Here is a 21,843-nt window from a genome sequence, read left to right on the forward strand (position 1 = left end):
TGGCTGTGAATTGAACCCATTTAGATTGCCAAGGTATGTCCCCATGAGGCTTTTTGCCTTAGAGTATTTCAGGCAGTTTGGGAACTCAGATTACCTTCACTTTCAGAGTAGAAACAAGAAGTCACAATTGAAGGTAAGAAGTCAGCTAGGTTCCTTCCTGTATAACAAGAAAGAGGAAGGGTGGAAAGAGGCACACAGCATCCTGGAAGGCCTCAGATTGCAGACCAGTTTTGAGTGGATTCCTTATGACCCCAATCATACTATCTCCCTTAGGAGAATTAGATACAAATTGGGCAACTATGCACATAAAAGACAACCTGAAATTGAACAGTATGCCAATGCACTAGATTGGGAAGAGGGTACACTAGTAGAACAAGTCACTAAGGAAGAATTACTTGAGAAAGAAGCTAGGAATGTGCAAAAAGAAGCTGACTTGGAAACTTGTGGACAGGTGCCCCTCTCCTACAGAAGGCAAATTGGAACAGCTGCTAGATCTTCAGCAGCACAGCAGCAAACCACTGAGAAGACATCCCAGGCAGCAGGCAAAGACAAAGGTAAACAGGTGGAACAGCCACCTGTATTGACAGAGGAACAAGTTGACACCTTGCTACAGCAGCAAGAAGAAATGGAACAGCAAGAACTGGGGCAGCAACAAGAAAAAGCACAGTCCAGTGAACAGCGGCCCTTGCAGCAGGAAAAGGGGACAGATTTACCTAGTAACACTGAGCAGCAGCCCCAAACAGAGGTGCCTCCCAGGACAGACACCAATGTAGACACCTCAGTCCTCCAAACACCACAGAAGGAGGATGTGACCAGGAAAAGGGAGAGAGAGACCCCCCACACCTCATCCTTCATCAGAGGAGAGAAGAGACAAAGACTGAATGACTCCCAAGAGGAGGACATAGCAGTAAGGCAAGCCATGGGCATGGGCCCACCCAGTGGAGAACTTTCGGCCAGCTCATCTCAGCGTGGACATGACATGACTATGGGTGGAGAGGTCAGCTCCTCCGGTCAACATAGAAAGGGGCAGTCAAGTATAAAGCAGCAATTCATTGACATCAAAAGGAGGAGTGATCCCATAAAAGTGCAACTGTATGATCACTTGTTAAACCTAGCTCCTAGCAACCAGCAGAGACTCATGTCTGCTTTCGATGTGAGCGAAGGCAAAATGGTAATGAGCCACTTCATGCCCACAACTTTGCAACCTCAGTCCACCTCGGACTATCTAAGAACCAACATGGAGGTTCTTGCCAAAGACATACACCCTATGGACAAGATTGAATTACATAAACAAACTGGTGAAATGGTGTATGCCTCCCTGGCAGATGAGACATTGGAGAATTATAAACTAAAGAGCAGCCTGGATAACACAGCTTCTCAGCTGGAGTTAGAAAGAGCATCATCACAAGCCAAGGACAATAGGATCAAGTCCTTGGAAGAGGTAATTATAGAGATAGGGCATGATCCTAAAGATGTCAAAGGCATCCAAGAACTTCTGAAGATAAGGGATGCAGACATGGCAGCCCTAAGAAAGAAAATCAAACTCCCGGCCACCATCCATCCACAAACAGATGAAGTTGCCCAGCAAAGGCAAGAAAAGGATGCTACAGATCTGCTGGTATCCCTATACAAAGAGCTGGTTAGGACTCAAGACCAGCTAGGACAAACTGAAGCTGCAAAGGCAGCACTACAAGAAACACTGAAGCAAAGAGAAGGGGGCCAACCCTCCCAGCCTCCTCCTGTGATAATAAATCTTGAGGAAATCCCTCCAAAGACCACTCCTCCTCCTCAGCAAACAGAAGCTACAGCACCAACTACAGCGCCATCCACAGCAACAACATCTACAACATCAGAACAGGCTACTAGTTTAGACATGCAAAAGCTGCAAGCTGAGATCAAAGCCATGGAATCTCAAATGAAAGAGCTGGATGAACTTAAGAAAACCTTGACCAAGGTAAATGAAAAGTTTGACAAGAGCAAACAGAATGAAGCAGCCAAGGAGAGAGAGGTAAAAGCTCTTAAGAGGAGAATTGCTGAACTAGAGAAAGAGCTTGCACTAGAAAAGGTGACAGCTGAAATGAAAGCAGTGCTATGGAGCAACATTGGGCGGTCCATCGCCAACCAGTGGCAATATATTGAGACCATGGATGAGCAAATGGTGCTCATCACTAAAGCAAACAGAGAAATACAGAGGGCCAGGGCAAGCCTTGGACACATGCCAGAAGCTGCTACTAGGATAATCAATACTCTGAACTATAAGACTAGCTCTCAATTAGCTGTCATGGGAATCACCAACAGGACAGAAACAATTGCTGTAGCCAAGAGAGTCATAACATTGAGGAACCTGGTTGGAACACTGGAGAGGAGGACACAGGATATGCAAACTGAAATCAACAGATTCCTGGAAAAGTTCGTGGCACTACAAAACAGAGGCCTCCCCAGCATTTTAAGCAGTGTAGGAAGACTGCTCACCCTGGACAATTACAATAAGAGAATTGATGCCCAGGCAGTAGCAGAGATTGCACAACCGCCCAGCACTTCAGCAGAACCAGGGCCAGCCACTGGGCAGAGTATGTATGACAGAGTGGAGAACCTGTTTTTCCTCATGAATGAAGTTGACCATCTGTTTGATACACCACCTAACTTCTTCAAATTCACAGAAGCAGATGAAACTCTAGGGGCAATCTTAGCACACCAACTGCCCACACAGGATGCCTGGAGAAATTTGACACAGACAGTTTTGTCAGGCCAGAATCAGTAGCGCCAATTCTCCAGGCAAATGAGCATACATGCGCAGGCACAATTTTGAAGAAAGATATCTACAGAGAAGAGGCAGAGGCTGAGCCAACTCAGCAGGATCATTGACTCACCACAAGCAACAGTCACAATCACAGGTGACAAGTCCAGGATACAGCGTACAAAGCCTTAAAGACAGATCTTCCAGCATTTATTCAGAATATCTCGACCGACTTAGCTATCTCCAAAGGCTAAAATATCTTCTGACAGAGCATTAAAATGCCTGTACTCTGTAATCAATGCTGCATTAAATTTTGATCATAATATCTTAAGTAGTTGGTAAGAATGTAAAATCTGAGATAACTCAGAACTCAGATATTTTGTAAATCACCGCAAGTATATATTCACCCTTGACAGCAGTTGAAGGGGTTGTTGCAATTTTCTTTTGAAGAGCTCTCGCTCGTTGTAATATTTTCAGAGAAGTAATACAAAGGAATAATGGAATTTCCAAGGCTTGGTGTTCTTTGATGTATTGTGGTGAAAGATGAATGTTACAGGATTCCAGGGTGTTGCATAAAACAATAAGTATTCTCAAATCTCTTTGTTATATGTTTTCGAGTCTTTTGTTCTCTTTTGTTGTTCAAATGTTTTACACTTGATAGCAAGGTGAAAGGATAGTTCCAGGATTTAACCATGTTTACCCTGGACTCAAACTGAGCTATTATACATGTTTTCCTCAGATACAGTGACAGAATTGTAATTCTTAATTGCTGCATTTCAAAACTGTGTCTTTTACTGTGACAGGCATTCTCAGGGATTCAATTTTTGCCCCTGAGACCTCCGTCTTTCTCCTCTTAAAGTTGTCTGTTGGAAATATATAGACAATAAGTGAAAATTCTTAAATGCTTTCACTGTTTGTGTTACCTGTTTCCAGTCATTTAATCAAAAATATGTTCTATTAAACACTCAAATGGCCCTGTAAGTTCCATCTTTCATCTCAAAATTTCAAACACATATAGCCACAGACTCCATTGCCCAATGGTACTCAACCTCTCTGAAAACTACATCACTAGAATCTAAAAGGAGTTTCATCAACCAAAACATAAACAAAACCAGTGCATAATAGCTAGCCTAAAACCCTATCATAAACAGTTACAAATCATAAAGAGAGAGCCCTCTCTGATCACAGTTTGGCTAGAAACAGTGATCCAAAGATTGGTTAGTGGTTACCCCGGCCGTATTCCCTTGGGAGTCATAGGGAACAACCTGGGTGTTAACATAATTGGCGACTCCACTGGGGAACTTAAGATTTTTTCAATTACTGTCTATTTTCAAAATCTACCATCAAGCCTGAAACTAGCCAAGAGGCCTTAGGACTGTTTCTGTAAACACAGGGACAGCTTTAAGGAAGAGCTAACTAGGGAATCTTCATCTTAGCTTTGAAAAATATATAGTCATTCCAGAATTCTTACCTAGTCCTTGTACATACAAAACCTTCTGTATAAAGTTCTAAAAGAATACTTAGAAGCTGGCTCCCAAAAGAAACCCAAGGCACACTAGGGCAAACCCTGACCCTGATCAACCCATCATTGTTGATAATCCAAATATCATACCAAAGAACATAAGGAGACAGCAAAAGCAGGAGAAGCTTGCTGATTCAGATATAAGTTTAGACCAACCTATCCTCATTCCAACTCCTTGTAAAGTCCTTTTCCGTTCCACACCTAATTCCCCTAGCTCATCATCAACACCTCACAGCCCTCCTCTCCCATCTTCACCATCTGCACATACTCTTTCAACCAGTTTCCCGCTTGTTAACCCGGTTACACCTGTAATCCCTGTTGTCCCATTTGTTCCTATTAACCCTATAAACCCCATAAATATGGCTAACAGATATGCACCTCTGCAGATACCAGCCAATGCTCCAGCTCTACCCCAAGACTACCAAACTAGACTCTCATTTTTTGACTCCCATGGCCCTTTGACAGCCATCCAGCATGCTAAAAAGATGCAAGATCACTTTGAGACCTATGAAATAGATGATGACAGTGTCAGGATGAGAATCTTTGTTCAAAGCTTAACTGGGGATGTCAGAACTTGGTTTAGATCCTTAAATGCAAATTCCATTGCAACCCCTGAAGTTCTATACCAGGAATTTACCAACAGATGGGAGAAAAAGAGAGATCCGCACCATATACTTGGTGAATATAACACTATTAAAAGAGGTCCCCAAGAAACGGTTTTGGAGTATTGTGCTAGGTTTAACAACATATACAATGCTATCCCCCAGAACTTAAGGCCCCCTCCTGATTTGGCCCTTTATAACTTCCCTGATGGTTTTGATTCTGATATGGCCTATCAGTTGAGAGAAAGAGATCCTCCAACCCTTGCAGAAGCCCAAAGAGTTGCAGTCACTGTAGAGGCCAACCTAATTGCCAAAAGAAACAGGGCAAAGCTTGAAAAGAAGGTTGGTTTCAAAGAAGAGCCCTCGGGTTTTGATCAAAAGTTAGATGCAATTCTAAATAGCATGAAGAGATTGGGTGAAAGAGTGGAATCAGTTGAAAGAAAGTCATCATGGGAGGCACCACAAAACAATCCTCCTAGAAACCCAAATTTTAGGAGAACACAGAACCCCAATATAGGAAAGACAGGTGCTGACCAAGATATCAGACCCCCTTTTCAAGAAAATTATGCAGAAACTTCCTCAGCTAATCAGCTCAATGAAGATCCTGACATCAACTTAATAGGTCTGGATGGTAAAAGCCATGTTTTCTTAACCCAAGAAGACCATGAGGAGGATGAAAACAAAACATTCCAAACACAATCAGGAGAGTCTTTTGACTTTAAACAAGGGTATGATACTGCCGTCTATGAAGTCCATAAACAATACAAACTAAGAAGTCGGATTGTAAATGCAAATCAGCCTGAGAAGGTAAAGGAGAAACAGCAATCTAAAGAAACCTTAGTCACTGAACCTAATGACAAAACAAACTTGCCTGCAAAGGAAGTAGTGGTTGAGGAGGTCACTGAACTACTGTCCACACCACAACAGCCCACGGCAACCTCATCCTCCCACCAAAATCCGAACATTACCCCTCAAGTCATGGGCATGAGGGCAGGTTCCAAAATCAAGATGAAATCCAACAAGAAGATTCAATGAACAGAGAAAGGACTGCTATCCGTGACTCTAAAATTCAGGTGGATAAACCCTTTGACCTAGGAACAGAGATTGGCAAGTTAAAGATAGCAATTCCCCTATCAGAGCTAGCCAAGCATGACATATATAAGCAACAGATCAAAAAATCCCTTCAGCTCACCAACAGCAAAGATGATGTAAATGTGCTAGATGACACTCCAGAATTACTGTTTGGCCCAGAGGTAGATGGAAAGACAGTAGTCACAGGGGTTTTACCTTTTTATGTCAGCTTGCATATTCATGATAAAATACTGCATAATGCAATGTTTGACTCAGGTGCCTCTCACAACCTTATGCCAAAAGCGGTCATGGAAAGGTTAAACTTAGACATCACAAGACCATACAAAGACCTGTTTTCTTTTGATTCTAGTCAAGTCAAATGCTTGGGCCTAATTAAGGATTTATGTGTGTCCTTGGTTCAATTTCCCAACAAAACCATTTTAATGGATGTTGTTGTTGCTGATATCCCACCCAAATATGGGATGCTCTTATCAAGATCATGGGGAGCCAAACTCCAAGGCTCCCTGCAATTGGACATGTCATATGCAACCATTTCTGTATTTGGGCAACCAAAAAGACTTTATAGGGAAACACTCATGAAATATATGGTCAGCAGTGAAGAAAAGCCTCAAAATTTCCCAATATATGCTGTCCATTCAGACATAGACTCCTTCATCCTCTTCAATGACAGCGCAAGCTTCTCAAACAATGACATTAAAACCGAAACACTCATACAAGAACAAAACAGTGATCAAACAAGTAGCACCTGCCAAATTTCAATTAGGCCAACAATACCCATTAACCCTCCTCTAGTTGTCAAAGATTGTCAAACAAATGATGAAATTATCCTAGGAGACAAATGGGAAAAGAAACCTCAACTCATGCTCACATTGCCATCCCATGAACAGAATTTGAAATCTCCTGACCAGCAAGGCATCTGGTGGGTCCTAGAGTTTGATGGCTCAGTTAACAAGTTAGGGGCAGGAGCTGGAGTATGGATACATAACAAAGAGAAAGACTGTGCAGAAGGCCGGGCTTATAGATTGAACTTTAAATGCACTAACAACATGGCAGAATATGAAGCTCTGCTACTAGGTCTCAAGATTGCAAAATCATTACAAGCACATAGCCTCTCAATCATGGGGGACTCTGATCTAGTAATTCAACAAGTAAAAGGGGATTTTGTCACCAATGACAAAAGATTAAGGTCCTATAGGTCTGCTGTAATTGAAATACTAGAAACTTTCTCCGAGTTTGTTCTCACAAAGATTCCAAGGGGCCACAATCTCCATGCTCACAGCTTGGCAACATTTGCCAGCACCTTCAAATTCCCACTACAACCCAACAATTGTTTCACAGCAGAGGTCAAATATAGGCCTTCTATTCCAAACAATGTCAAAGAGTGGCAAGTATTTGAGAATGACAGGCAAATAAACAACTTTTTAACCTTGCAACAAGAGTTTACAGGATTAAATATTGACCTTGAGACAGCAAGTCAATCTCAAATAGTTGATGGAGCAAGTCAATCACAATTACAGTTTCAACAATCTGCTCACCCAATGTCACCTAGAACAGCCAAACAACTACTCAGTCCAACCATTTTCAACAAAGAAAACATTCAGCAAATTCACCAAATTGACTGTGAAGAGCTGAGCAACGCTGAAGATGAAATCATACAACTCAAAGACAATCTTCTTCCAGCAGGTCTTACCCCACTAGAGGATATTTTTGACTCAAATGATGTCCCCAGGAAACCAAAGATGCAGCCATTAGATGCAACAATTGAAGAATGTAACATTGGTACCACTGACAAGCCTAAAATAATAAAGCTATCGGCTGCTTTGCCCCCTGACCAAAAACCCAAATATATTGATCTCTTTAAAGAGTTCCAAGATGTCTTTGCCTGGGGTTATGAGGACTTGAAGTCTTATGATACCTCTGTTATCCAGCACACCATTCCCCTCAAGCCTAATCAAAAACCATTCAAACAGAAATTGAGAAGAATCAATCCTGTGCTTCTTCCTTCCATTGAAAAGAAATTACAAAAAATGTTCAAAGCTGGTATCATAGCACCAATCAGGTTTTCTGAATGGATTTCAAATTTGGTCCCTACAAGAAAGAAAACTGGTGAGATTAGACTTTGTGTAGACTTAAGGAATTTGAACCTAGTGTCACTCAAACACAACTACCCCTTGCCCAAAATGGACCACATCCTTCAAAGAGTAGTAGGAGCCTCAAGGATATCATTGTTGGATGGTTTCTCAGGTTTCAATCAAATCCTGGTACACCCTGATGATCAAGACAAAACTGCATTTACTACCCCATGGGGCACTTTCAAGTATGTGAAGATGCCCTTTGGATTGAAAAATGCAGGGGCAACGTTTCAAAGAGCAATGGACATTGCTTTTGCAAAGGAAATTCATGACTTCTTGGTCATTTACTTAGATGATCTTACACCCTTTTCAAAATCTGACCAAGAACACTTGAAACATTTAAGACAAATCTTCATAACATGCAGAAAATATGGTATTTCCTTAAACCCCAAGAAGTCATTATTTGGTTTGGAAGAAGGGAAACTTCTAGGGCATATCATTTCGAAAAATGGCATAAGAATTGATCCAGATAGGATACAAGCTATCCTACAAATGCCTCACCCAAGGAATATCAAGGAGCTGCAAGGATTCTTAGGAAAAATCAACTTTTTGAGAAGGTTTATCCCAAATTTAGCAGAGTTAATCAGATTACTAAACAATATGCTAAAGAAAGATTCAAAGGTCAAATGGACTGTTGAAGCAAAACAAGTTTTTGAAAGTATAAAATTGGCTTTGACTCAAACCCCAGTGTTAACTAATCCTCAGTTTGACAGAGACTTCATCATTTTCTCCTTTGCCTCCCAACATACTATTGCTGCTGTTTTATTACAGAAAGATGACCAAGGGAATGAAAAGCCCATTGCTTTTTTCAGCAGAGCTCTTAGAGATGCCCCCCTAAAGTACCAAATAATGGAGAAACAAGCCTATGCCTTAATCAAAGCTATCAAAGACTTTAGGATTTACATCCTTTACTCCCATGTTGTGGCTTATGTACCAAGTCCTATTGTCAAAGACATCCTCACACAAGAAAACTTAGAGGGAAGAAGAGGAAAATGGATTGCGAATATACTTGAATTTGACATTGAAATAAAGCCTACAAAGCTGATAAAAGGGCAAGGTTTGGCCAAGTTAATGACAGAAGCAAATTTCCAAGCCTTAGACATTAACCAACTGGACAGTGAAACAGAGCTGGCGACTCCAAAGATCAATGTAGCCTTTGAACAATCTCCTTGGTATTCTGATATCTGTTATGTGTTACAAAACCTGTGTGCTCCCCCAGGACTGTCCAGAACTAAGTCTAGGTTCCTAAAAATGAAAACATCTAAATTTTGTGTGATAGATGAGAATCTACTCTGGAAAAACCATGAAGGTATTTTGCTGCACTGTCTTCTTGAGAGTGAAACTGACAATATCATGCAAGAATTCCATGCTGGAGACTGTGGTGGACATTTGTACTGGAAGTCCACTGTAGACAAGATATTAAGGGCTGGTTATTACTGGCCCACTATGTTCTCTGATGTGAAGAAATTCACAACATCATGCCACAAGTGCCAACTGTTTGAAGGCAAAAGACAGTTGCTGCCACTTCCTTTGAGGCCCATTGCAACAGAGAGACCTTTTCAACAATGGGGCTTGGATTTCATTGGAGAAATTCATCCCTCATCTTCAGGACAACACAGATGGATCTTGACAGCAACAGACTACTTCACCAAGTGGATTGAAGCTGTCCCATGCAGACAAGCAAATGATTCAGTAATCATTCAATTTTTGGAAAACAATATACTGGCTAGATTTGGCTGCCCAGACAAGATAATAACAGACAATGCTGCTGCCTTCAGATCCAAGAAGATGGTGAACTTCTGCCATAAATTTCACATTACTTTGGGCCATTCTACAGCTTACTATCCTCAAGGAAATGGCCTTGCTGAATCATCAAACAAAAGCCTGATAAACATCATAAAGAAAGTGCTGGAAGAGAACAAAAAGAACTGGCATAAGAAACTAGTAAATGCTTTATGGGCAGACAGATTAACCACTAAAAGATCAATTGGGACCAGCCCATATGAGTTAGTCTATGGATTAGAGGCCAGATTTCCTTCATCACTAGGAGTGCCGGTTATGAAACTCCTACAAGAAAGCCAAGCAGAGCCAAATGACATGCAAAGAAGGATTAACCAGATAATCTGTTTACAGCAGACCAGAGAACAAGTTTTCAGCAGAGTGCAGATACTACAAGAGAAACTGAAAAAGGCCTTTGATAGACGAACTAAAGCAGAAGATTTCAATGTAGGGGACAAAGTTTTAAAGTGGGATGCAAGAAGAGAAGAGAAAGGAAAACATGGGAAGTTTGATTCTTTATGGAAAGGACCATTTTCTGTCCAAGCAGTACAAGGTAATAACACCTACTTCCTAAAAAGTTTGACTGTAACTGAAATGGATGAAGGTCCTGTCAATGGCAGGATGCTGAAGCACTATTTTGACTGTTCACTATGATAGAAATTCAGAGGTTCATTGTATATATGCAGTTGTACATATTCCTTTCTGATTTAAATTGTATAAAGAGGTTTTCCCAAATGCTGCACCTAGCAGCAACAGGCAGATAGAATCAGAGGTTCTCCAAGAAAAGGCACACAATTTTGACAGATTATATGCAGCAAATTTCAAAGATTAAGATAGGCAGTCAAGGAATAAGGCAATCTGACCTGCTGTTCTTGGTCTTTCAAAAGAAAAACCATCCCCATGTGGAGCCACTGTTGGATACCTATAGTAATAGGTTTCATATTTCATGATTGGCAAGAGAAAAGCCAAATATGCTCTGCTCTGGTATCCCAAAGATCCCATATTTCCTAGAAAGCAAGAGCTGGGTAAAGTGTTTCAAGTATTGAGGACCTTATTTCAAATTTTGTGGATGATTCAACAGTCTAATCTGGATCATGCCATGTTTCAATTTTGAGTTGTAGAATAGAGAAAGAGGTCTGTCCAAACAGCTTAATCTTGGCAGACAAGTAGTTCAGGTAGAGAAGCAAAGGTTCCCAAAAGTTTAATCTGGGACCTTGGAAGACATAAGGGTAGAAGTAGATAGAGAGAAAAGGAAAAAGCCAAAGAAAAGAAAAGGCAATTGAGGGTTGCAAGTCCAAGTGCCCCTCCAAGAAGAAACAAAAAATGCTAGGCAAATAGTTGGGTAGGCAGTTGTGGTTGCAGAAAGAATATGATCACCATTACACAGGCATCAATAGGTCTCTTGCCAAGGCAATAAATCTATCAGCAAACAAAGTGGTGAATTCCATGAACTCACAGCAAAGAGCATCACTAACTTCTTTTCTTTCCCTCTCTAGTCTATCACTAACACCCCCTTTCTAATTCCCCTCCTTCATTCATATTAACTCCTAATTCTACTATATAACCTCCTTTATCTTACCCCCACCCCTAATATTATTAACACTAAGGTGTATAAAACCCCAAATCTTATGTATATTCCCTCCCCTAGGCATAATAGCCGTGTATTGTTCAAAAGGGACCAAAATGGCATCTGGCCACTTTGGTGAACCTATTCCACCCTATTTCCCCTTTGCTGCAAGTCAATTTGCCCTCAAATCACCTCTGCACTGATAAAACCCCTCTCCAAACCCCTTTGGCATATAAAACCTTTGCAAAGGCTAATACCCGCCTCTGGCACGTTTCCCAATCCTACCGCATGGTTGGTTAATCAAAACATTTGAAAAAACCCATAAAACCCACAAAGTTTGATTTTTCCGCCCGCACTATCAAACGCGCCTTTTTCTCCTCCGCCAGCCGTCGGATCAAGCCCATCAGATCCGACGGCCCACATCAATATCGGAGCGCTTCCTGTGGCGGCACGTTAACCTCCGGGAAAGTGACGTTGCGCCTTGTCACGCCTCCTCCACGCGTCAACCGATGGACCATCTCGGAGCCCGCTCTGACAGCCTCTGCGCCGTACCTAAACCGCCCCGAGAAACCGCGGCGGTTAAGGCCTTAACCGTGACCGCTGCAGTTTGACCGCCACCTACCCGCCGCTGACTCGCCGCCACGTCATTGCCTGCTCGTACCTGCCTCTCGTATGGGTCCACCTCACTGCTGACTGGACTGCCACCTCGCCGCCCCTTGACCAGTCACCCACTGCCACGTCGCCCGATGACGTCAACTGACGTCACCTCACCATGACCCACCAATGACGTCATGCTGACGTCAGCAGAAAAAAGCGCCAAATTGGTAAAATAACCCATATTTACCAATTTTCCCGTGTTTTTACCATTTTCACTGTGATTTCTGCTGAATGCTCTGCATGACCGTTTGAACTCAAATTTTCGCCAACCAGTCAATTAGCCCGGGCGACCTCCTCAAACACTACTTTGCACCTGTGTTTCAACCTCTGCTCGTCGAATTACAGGTATTTAGACCGTCTCGCCCTCCATACGACCTTCATTAAGCTTAAAATTGCTCAGAGGGATAATAGAACCATAAAAACGATATTTGCACCGTTCATTTCCATTTGTTCATCCACCATTGTCATTGTGAGGGCCAAGAAGTACCTGCAGAGCTTTAGAAACCTGCAATCCTCATAAAACCTCTGTAATTCTGCGTTTTCCCGGCAGAGCTCCTAATAGACATAATTCACCCGATTGGAGAGTTCAGTTAGGCCACAGAGAAGTTCTGTCACTAGACTCCAGTAGTATTTCAATTGCTATTGAGAGAATTCCCCTTGAATACTCAAAACATCAACTGTTTCCACAGAAAACTGCCTCCAGACTGTGTTTTTACCATTTCACCTGTCTACCTACAATTATTGCAACTTGAAGAGCTATGGAGACCCCTATTGCACTGAATATTAAGCCCATCAATGCCCCTCACCAGGAATTAGCATGGAAAGCCCTGGGGGACATGGACTACCAAATGCTGGATTGGTTCCCCATGGGAACCAAGTACAATGTGCTAATGTTGAATGAATTAAGAGCCCAGCACCTCAGTGGGGCAGATATCTTGGGGATTTGGGAGTCAAATTTGCCCATATACAACCTTCCCCAAGTCAATCCAATGCCAGAGCTTATTTATAGCTGTCAGGAATGCTATGACCCCAGCCAAAGAGCAGTCATGAGCCCCACAGGCCTAGTCCTGTTCCAGATCACCCCAGAGAGCATAAACCAGATGCTGTGCTTCAATACAGCCAAGAAATTGACCCCTCTGTCCATGCAGAATCTGATTAACACAGGGATCAAGCTGTCCAGTGACCAGATTGTCAAAATCAACCAACTGTTTGTCACACCAGGCTCTGAAACAGTCAGAACCCCTCCTATTGGGTACCATTGTCTGAATGAGTTGGGCAGAATGTTGGTGGATCTAATTGGCTATGTCCTAGGATTCAGGGGGCTGGAAGATGTAGATGAAAGCATAATGGCAATGCTGTCCATATTTGCCCCTGGTAAGCCTCCAGCTGTGCAGTATGATTATGCAACTTACATAGCAGAGAAAATCCATGATCAGTTCATGAATTTGAAAAGGGAGAGACTGTTCAGGTACTCCTCCTATATATATCATTTATTCCTTTTCTATCAGCCAGCTACCTTCTCTATTCCTTTGAGGCCACTCAATGCCCAAGGAAGCCCAAGATCAGTTGTTTTCTGGACCTCTGTTTTTCATTTTACCTCAGTATCACCCTATACATACTGTGAGTTTATTGATTTATTTGTTCATCCGGCCCTAACAGCTCTGCAAGGTACTCCTCTTCCTAGATTAACCGATGAAATGAAGAGGATTCTACATTTGAACAAATCTTACAATATTGGCAACTGGTACTTCTACCAGAACCACACAGTCATTAGGATATATGGCTGTGAATTGAACCCATTTAGATTGCCAAGGTATGTCCCCATGAGGCTTTTTGCCTTAGAGTATTTCAGGCAGTTTGGGAACTCAGATTACCTTCACTTTCAGAGTAGAAACAAGAAGTCACAATTGAAGGTAAGAAGTCAGCTAGGTTCCTTCCTGTATAACAAGAAAGAGGAAGGGTGGAAAGAGGCACACAGCATCCTGGAAGGCCTCAGATTGCAGACCAGTTTTGAGTGGATTCCTTATGACCCCAATCATACTATCTCCCTTAGGAGAATTAGATACAAATTGGGCAACTATGCACATAAAAGACAACCTGAAATTGAACAGTATGCCAATGCACTAGATTGGGAAGAGGGTACACTAGTAGAACAAGTCACTAAGGAAGAATTACTTGAGAAAGAAGCTAGGAATGTGCAAAAAGAAGCTGACTTGGAAACTTGTGGACAGGTGCCCCTCTCCTACAGAAGGCAAATTGGAACAGCTGCTAGATCTTCAGCAGCACAGCAGCAAACCACTGAGAAGACATCCCAGGCAGCAGGCAAAGACAAAGGTAAACAGGTGGAACAGCCACCTGTATTGACAGAGGAACAAGTTGACACCTTGCTACAGCAGCAAGAAGAAATGGAACAGCAAGAACTGGGGCAGCAACAAGAAAAAGCACAGTCCAGTGAACAGCGGCCCTTGCAGCAGGAAAAGGGGACAGATTTACCTAGTAACACTGAGCAGCAGCCCCAAACAGAGGTGCCTCCCAGGACAGACACCAATGTAGACACCTCAGTCCTCCAAACACCACAGAAGGAGGATGTGACCAGGAAAAGGGAGAGAGAGACCCCCCACACCTCATCCTTCATCAGAGGAGAGAAGAGACAAAGACTGAATGACTCCCAAGAGGAGGACATAGCAGTAAGGCAAGCCATGGGCATGGGCCCACCCAGTGGAGAACTTTCGGCCAGCTCATCTCAGCGTGGACATGACATGACTATGGGTGGAGAGGTCAGCTCCTCCGGTCAACATAGAAAGGGCAGTCAAGTATAAAGCAGCAATTCATTGACATCAAAAGGAGGAGTGATCCCATAAAAGTGCAGCTGTATGATCACTTGTTAAACCTAGCTCCTAGCAACCAGCAGAGACTCATGTCTGCTTTCGATGTGAGCGAAGGCAAAATGGTAATGAGCCACTTCATGCCCACAACTTTGCAACCTCAGTCCACCTCGGACTATCTAAGAACCAACATGGAGGTTCTTGCCAAAGACATACACCCTATGGACAAGATTGAATTACATAAACAAACTGGTGAAATGGTGTATGCCTCCCTGGCAGATGAGACATTGGAGAATTATAAACTAAAGAGCAGCCTGGATAACACAGCTTCTCAGCTGGAGTTAGAAAGAGCATCATCACAAGCCAAGGACAATAGGATCAAGTCCTTGGAAGAGGTAATTATAGAGATAGGGCATGATCCTAAAGATGTCAAAGGCATCCAAGAACTTCTGAAGATAAGGGATGCAGACATGGCAGCCCTAAGAAAGAAAATCAAACTCCCGGCCACCATCCATCCACAAACAGATGAAGTTGCCCAGCAAAGGCAAGAAAAGGATGCTACAGATCTGCTGGTATCCCTATACAAAGAGCTGGTTAGGACTCAAGACCAGCTAGGACAAACTGAAGCTGCAAAGGCAGCACTACAAGAAACACTGAAGCAAAGAGAAGGGGGCCAACCCTCCCAGCCTCCTCCTGTGATAATAAATCTTGAGGAAATCCCTCCAAAGACCACTCCTCCTCCTCAGCAAACAGAAGCTACAGCACCAACTACAGCGCCATCCACAGCAACAACATCTACAACATCAGAACAGGCTACTAGTTTAGACATGCAAAAGCTGCAAGCTGAGATCAAAGCCATGGAATCTCAAATGAAAGAGCTGGATGAACTTAAGAAAACCTTGACCAAGGTAAATGAAAAGTTTGACAAGAGCAAACAGAATGAAGCAGCCAAGGAGAGAGAGGTAAAAGCTCTTAAGAGGAGAATTGCTGAACTAGAGAAAGAGCTTGCACTAGAAAAGGTGACAGCTGAAATGAAAGCAGTGCTATGGAGCAACATTGGGCGGTCCATCGCCAACCAGTGGCAATATATTGAGACCATGGATGAGCAAATGGTGCTCATCACTAAAGCAAACAGAGAAATACAGAGGGCCAGGGCAAGCCTTGGACACATGCCAGAAGCTGCTACTAGGATAATCAATACTCTGAACTATAAGACTAGCTCTCAATTAGCTGTCATGGGAATCACCAACAGGACAGAAACAATTGCTGTAGCCAAGAGAGTCATAACATTGAGGAACCTGGTTGGAACACTGGAGAGGAGGACACAGGATATGCAAACTGAAATCAACAGATTCCTGGAAAAGTTCGTGGCACTACAAAACAGAGGCCTCCCCAGCATTTTAAGCAGTGTAGGAAGACTGCTCACCCTGGACAATTACAATAAGAGAATTGATGCCCAGGCAGTAGCAGAGATTGCACAACCGCCCAGCACTTCAGCAGAACCAGGGCCAGCCACTGGGCAGAGTATGTATGACAGAGTGGAGAACCTGTTTTTCCTCATGAATGAAGTTGACCATCTGTTTGATACACCACCTAACTTCTTCAAATTCACAGAAGCAGATGAAACTCTAGGGGCAATCTTAGCACACCAACTGCCCACACAGGATGCCTGGAGAAATTTGACACAGACAGTTTTGTCAGGCCAGAATCAGTAGCGCCAATTCTCCAGGCAAATGAGCATACATGCGCAGGCACAATTTTGAAGAAAGATATCTACAGAGAAGAGGCAGAGGCTGAGCCAACTCAGCAGGATCATTGACTCACCACAAGCAACAGTCACAATCACAGGTGACAAGTCCAGGATACAGCGTACAAAGCCTTAAAGACAGATCTTCCAGCATTTATTCAGAATATCTCGACCGACTTAGCTATCTCCAAAGGCTAAAATATCTTCTGACAGAGCATTAAAATGCCTGTACTCTGTAATCAATGCTGCATTAAATTTTGATCATAATATCTTAAGTAGTTGGTAAGAATGTAAAATCTGAGATAACTCAGAACTCAGATATTTTGTAAATCACCGCAAGTATATATTCACCCTTGACAGCAGTTGAAGGGTTTGTTGCAATTTTCTTTTGAAGAGCTCTCGCTCGTTGTAATATTTTCAGAGAAGTAATACAAAGGAATAATGGAATTTCCAAGGCTTGGTGTTCTTTGATGTATTGTGGTGAAAGATGAATGTTACAGGATTCCAGGGTGTTGCATAAAACAATAAGTATTCTCAAATCTCTTTGTTATATGTTTTCGAGTCTTTTGTTCTCTTTTGTTGTTCAAATGTTTTACACTTGATAGCAAGGTGAAAGGATAGTTCCAGGATTTAACCATGTTTACCCTGGACTCAAACTGAGCTATTATACATGTTTTCCTCAGATACAGTGACAGAATTGTAATTCTTAATTGCTGCATTTCAAAACTGTGTCTTTTACTGTGACAGGCATTCTCAGGGATTCAATTTTTGCCCCTGAGACCTCCGTCTTTCTCCTCTTAAAGTTGTCTGTTGGAAATATATAGACAATAAGTGAAAATTCTTAAATTCTTTCACTGTTTGTGTTACCTGTTTCTAGTCATTTAATCAAAAATATGTTCTATTAAACACTCAAATGGCCCTGTAAGTTCCATCTTTCATCTCAAAATTTCAAACACATATAGCCACAGACTCCATTGCCCAATGGTACTCAACCTCTCTGAAAACTACATCACTAGAATCTAAAAGGAGTTTCATCAACCAAAACATAAACAAAACCAGTGCATAATAGCTAGCCTAAAACCCTATCATAAACAGTTACAAATCATAAAGAGAGAGCCCTCTCTGATCACAGTTTGGCTAGAAACAGTGATCCAAAGATTGGTTAGTGGTTACCCCAGCCGTATTCCCTTGGGAGTCATAGGGAACAACCTGGGTGTTAACATAGTGCACTAGCCACATCTTGTGTACATCAAAAACGTACTTCGAAAAGGTTACTTCATCTCTTTTCGTCCGAGTTCTTCCAAATTATTGGCCTATGGGTTACACTCGCACTAGTTGATGTGGGATGCCTTAATTCCTTCCTTGAAGCAGATAGTTTCCCATCGACTCCAACTTATTGCTCTGGGAACAAGATATAAAGTCATTTTTTCAGTACCTTAGGGTTTGTAGTCATTAGTGGTAGAATCCTTCGCTATTGACAGTGAGAATACATCCATGTCTCCTAATTTATAGATTCTCTCAAGTGTTTGACTTCAACACATTTCTTCGCACTTGTTAGAATTTACCGGGGTACCTTGACTCTCATCATCATTATTGGTGAGTTTTCTCGCATTTGTTAATGGTATACATCAATGACTGGTAATCAAACAATTTCTCACATGGTCAACTTCAACTCATTTATTCCCATAGTGTAGAAATGTACCATCTGCAGTCAGTGAAGACCTCTGGTTGTGTCAGCATCTTTGTTCAATTGTTAGCTCCTTCAATTATCTTCCGGTGTTACCAACCACCCTTATATGTTGCATTTCATCACAGTAGCATATTATATGTTGACACTCAAGCTTATGCAGTACCACTATTCCATGTATATGAATTTGTATTATTATGAAGATCAGTTATGCAACATCAGTGATCACACATTCTTCGAGCATCATTGATCATATTTTCTTCTATATCTGATATTAAGACATAGCTCCATTGTGTTCCTTTGCGGCTATGATCATATGATCCACTATGTATTCTTCGATATTATCTGTACACTTATATATATACATGTTGGATCCTCTCTAAACTTGATCAGCGGACATGATTTAATTTCTCTAAGCATGGGTATGTCTGCCTCATACATCTGTCTTCTTTCTGATTCCTTCTACAGGTATTCAATGGGCTAGAATCTGGTGATCTCCTCTCAGGTCCTCAAATGATCTCTCTTTGTACTTAATACATTTCGGCCATCATGTACCCCTTCTGACCTCATATATTAGTGGGCATCTATTATACCATCATTTAGCACTCATGTAGTTATGATGCTCTGACATGGCCTTGGGCAGCCCTTTCCCGTTCAAACTTAATCATTTATTAAAAAATAATATTTTGAATTCCATATGCGACTCTTCCCTTTCAAAAGCATGTACACACAAGATTACCATAATACAGAAGCCGAGTACATGATTTAAAATATGAAAACAACAAAATATATCCTATTTTTCGGGTGGGGTTTATGGGTTTCAACAAAATCCCACCTACAGGAGCCCATAGCCTAACTGATATAACTGATTTATGGTGGTATTTATACACCTCATGGGAAGGCCTAATCATAGAAGGAGACAGGATATCAACATTATAGTCCTTTTTGTCCCCAGATAAAGTCTAATTTTCCCTATGCCTCTTGCACTCCCAGTCATAGTAAACCCTTTTTTCCTTGCATAGATGCTCATCCTTCATTATATGGCATCCTTTTGCACATGCTTGAGAGGTGATCTTTGAGGCTTGGGTTGGACAGATCCAGAGGGAGGTTTCATTGGTGCCATGGTCGGATCAAGTTGTATCTAACCACTACTATTTGTCGATGTCAATAAATAAGATTTGTCTTATTCCTGATATGTTATGATCTCATGTTTTTTATGATTCGTGTGTAATATATCATGATTTATATGTTTATGATTGATGATCTAACATGTTTATTATGCACGCACTTTGAAATACTTTCTATGTATATTCTTCTCTAAATTGTGTTGCAGGTTTGATCGCTTTGGAGGAAGCAGAGGGTTTGGACCCTACAAGATCGACATCAAATGTAGGACCTACGGGTACTCCTCTCAAACCTATATTTGGTAGTTTATATAGTTTTCTTGCTTGAATGTATGCTCCTTATTGATAGTCTGCCTTCGATCTATTGAGGTTGTAAACCCTTACCTTAGGGAATTTTTTCCCGCCAACACCAATTCTCAAGTTACTTGAAGCATCCCTCTAGTAGGAGAAACCACACATCCATATCACCATGTTGAGGTGGGATTGCTTAAGGATTCTTCCCTCATGGTAACATTTTCTCTTCTTCCTCCTCCTCCCGACAACTCCAATCTGGTCGCCTATATCAACATGATATATTCTTGTACTACTCCATCTAATCCTTGGATAGTGACAAATCAATCTAATATTGACACTTTTGGTGACCGCATGTCGCTCAGTCCCATCGAGCTCGACTATGAAGCCATTTGTTTGACATGTGTGATGCATTCTACTCTCTCCTCTTCGATCAATTAGGTTGACCGATCCGTAGATTACGGAACATCCTATGACCCCTTCTCTCATACATTTTCTACTTATGAGAGCATCATAGAGATCCTGATTTCAGATGATGCATTATGGGATGATCATCACCATCGTTCCTCCTTGCTAGATTCCTTTGAGGATAATTTCAGTGAACTCTATTGGCCCAATGTCATTGAGATGTCTGCAAATTCAGTATCCATCCAGGATATCAATTCTGAGAATATTTTTTCGAATATTGAAGAGACCATCCCTCTTGATATTTCAATCAAACTCATAATTTTTTAGAATCTACATATTGGTGCATCTTGTTCTCTAGATGGGATCAAGACTTATAAAAACCTTTTCCAGGAATTTAGAGGCATCTTCGCCTGGTCTTATGAAGAGATGTTATTTATTGACACAAACATTGTTGTACATGAAATCAAGACATATCTTGATGCTAAGCCAGTTTGACAGTGCCTTCGTCCGATCCATCCCAAGAAGGTCGTCGCTATTAAAGCCGAAGTTTAAAACCTTCTACGTGTCAGTTTCATCTACCCAATACCTCTAACTGATTGGGTATCCAACATTGTTCATGTCATGAAGAAACGAGGAACAATTTGTGTGTGTGTCAATTACCAGGACATGAATCGTGCTTGAACTAACGATAATTATCCTACCTCGTTCATTGACCAGATTGTTGATGATTGTGCTAGTTGTGAAATATTTTCGTTATGGATATATTTTCTAGATACAATCAAATCAACATTCTCCCATCGGACCAACATAAAACCACATTTATTTTTCCATGGGCATATTTCCATATCGAAAGCTCCCTTTCAAATTGAAAATGTTGGGGCTACATTTCAGAGGGAAATGAATTATGCCTTTCATGACATTAAACACATTGTACAACCATATTTGGATGACCTACCTACTCACTTGAAACATCGTGTTGATCATCTAGTGCATCTTATTGCTATATGTTTATGTTGTTGGAACTATAACATTAGGCTCAATCCGCACAATTTGTGTTTTGTGTAAGCTCTAGTCGACTTCTTGGTTTTTTTGTATCGAAACAAGGAATTTGTATTGACCCATTGAAAGTCCAGGTGATCCGATATTTGCCTTCTCCTTCCTCTCTTCTTCAGCTTCAATGACTCCAAGGGAAGCCTAACTTTCTACGAATATTTTTTCCTAATTATGTTGAATTGACCAAAGGACTTACTCGCTTGTTAAAGAAAGGGGTTCCCTTCCATTGGGATGAAACTGCCCAAAAGGCGTTTGATGCCTTGAAAAATGTTATTATTCGGGCATCCTTGTTGTATCCCCCAGATTACCAACACAAATACTTGTTGTACCTCGTTGTTGTAGTTACTACCATTACCATGGTATTGGTCCAAAAGGATGATGTAAGGTCCAAACATCATATTTATTATTTGAGTTGGAACTTAAATTATACCGAGATCAAATATACTCACATCGAAAAGTTAGCTTTAGCGGATGTCCAGGTTAGGTTTCGTTACTATATCTCTCTTCACAAAACTATGGTTGTTTTCAATTACAACCCCATGACATACATCTTGTCATGCCAATTGTTGGGGGGTAATTTCTCCAAATGGATTTTCATCCTCCAGGAGTTTTATTTGGAG

This window comes from Pinus tabuliformis, chromosome 5_1, assembly GCF_031772625.1.
Source record: "Pinus tabuliformis cultivar Carrire ecotype Pingquan chromosome 5_1, CPIR1, whole genome shotgun sequence".
Classification (NCBI taxonomy): domain Eukaryota; kingdom Viridiplantae; phylum Streptophyta; class Pinopsida; order Pinales; family Pinaceae; genus Pinus; species Pinus tabuliformis.